This window comes from Talpa occidentalis, unplaced genomic scaffold, assembly GCF_014898055.3.
Source record: "Talpa occidentalis isolate TD23 unplaced genomic scaffold, MPIMG_talOcc4v2.1 talOcc4.12, whole genome shotgun sequence".
Classification (NCBI taxonomy): domain Eukaryota; kingdom Metazoa; phylum Chordata; class Mammalia; order Eulipotyphla; family Talpidae; genus Talpa; species Talpa occidentalis.
In genome coordinates this window covers 42,901,174-42,902,199 of record NW_023601212.1, presented here as the reverse complement: position 1 = coordinate 42,902,199, position 1,026 = coordinate 42,901,174, and the positions used below count along the sequence as shown (strand labels likewise).

General features: G+C 33.7%; 1 pseudogene; it reads right to left on the bottom strand.

The window, feature by feature from the left end:
* LOC119242182 (isopentenyl-diphosphate Delta-isomerase 1-like) lies at positions 1–671 on the bottom strand (annotated as a pseudogene).
* Positions 672–1,026: the final 355 nt, after the last annotated feature.

Genomic DNA, 1,026 nt, shown 5'->3' with positions numbered 1-1,026 from the left:
TTTCCTTATCACTCATGTCCTCATTCATATTCTGTGTATTTTCTGATAGCCAACAAACTTACTAAAATAATTTAAGTATTTATCAAGAAAAATCCTTGAAATAATCCGAATCATGAAGTTATCTTAATTTCACCTCTGATTGCCTTTTTCAGTTCTTTCAGTTCTTCCTTTGAAACGTAACAGTGACCTTTGATCTCACTGGGATGTGGATGCAAAGTTACATTCTTCCTCAAAAACACAGTGTCATCACTGTTATGTTCCCCTGAGACACTATCACATTGAAACTTTTTGAGTGAATTTGTATTAGGTAATTAATTTCTTCTGGAAAAACCTCTCCATGAGTATTCTTAATTCAGCCTTCAAACACCTTTGAGTTGCTTGTCTTACTCTAATTGCATCCTTTCCTCAAGCTCTTCTGTATTACTTACTGGATGACAACAAGTATCAGTACAAGAGCCTAGAAAGGCAATTTTAGCATCTGGCCTTTGTTATAGCAAGAGTTTGTTTTCCATGTCAAATAAGAAGAAAATAAATCTCCATCAATAATCCTTTCTCAATGTTTTCATTCAGGTGACATCCTCTATTTAGTCTCAGCCCCAACTTGATTGTCATTTTCATTAATTAGGACACACATTTTTTTCCAGAAGTTGAACTTGGTGTTTAGCAAAATTAACCATATTTGTTTTCAGGCATTGTTACAATATGTCAGATCTTTCCTAGAATATTCAGGCACTCCTGGGGTAAACCTCACTACACCCCACACCAATATATTGTGTATTCATTTTCATTCATCTCAAATTACTTTCTAGTCTAACTTACAATTTTTCTTTCACCCATTGCGTTGTATAATTTGTGCATGTTTGTGAAGTATTCAGTTTCCTTTTACTAATTTCTCATTTCATTCCACTGTGGTCAGAGAAGATACTTTGGATGGTATCAATCCATCATCAATGTTGAATTAAACAAAATAAGTCACAAAACTACAATTGATACCGATTCACATCTACAAGGATGGCTACAATTTTA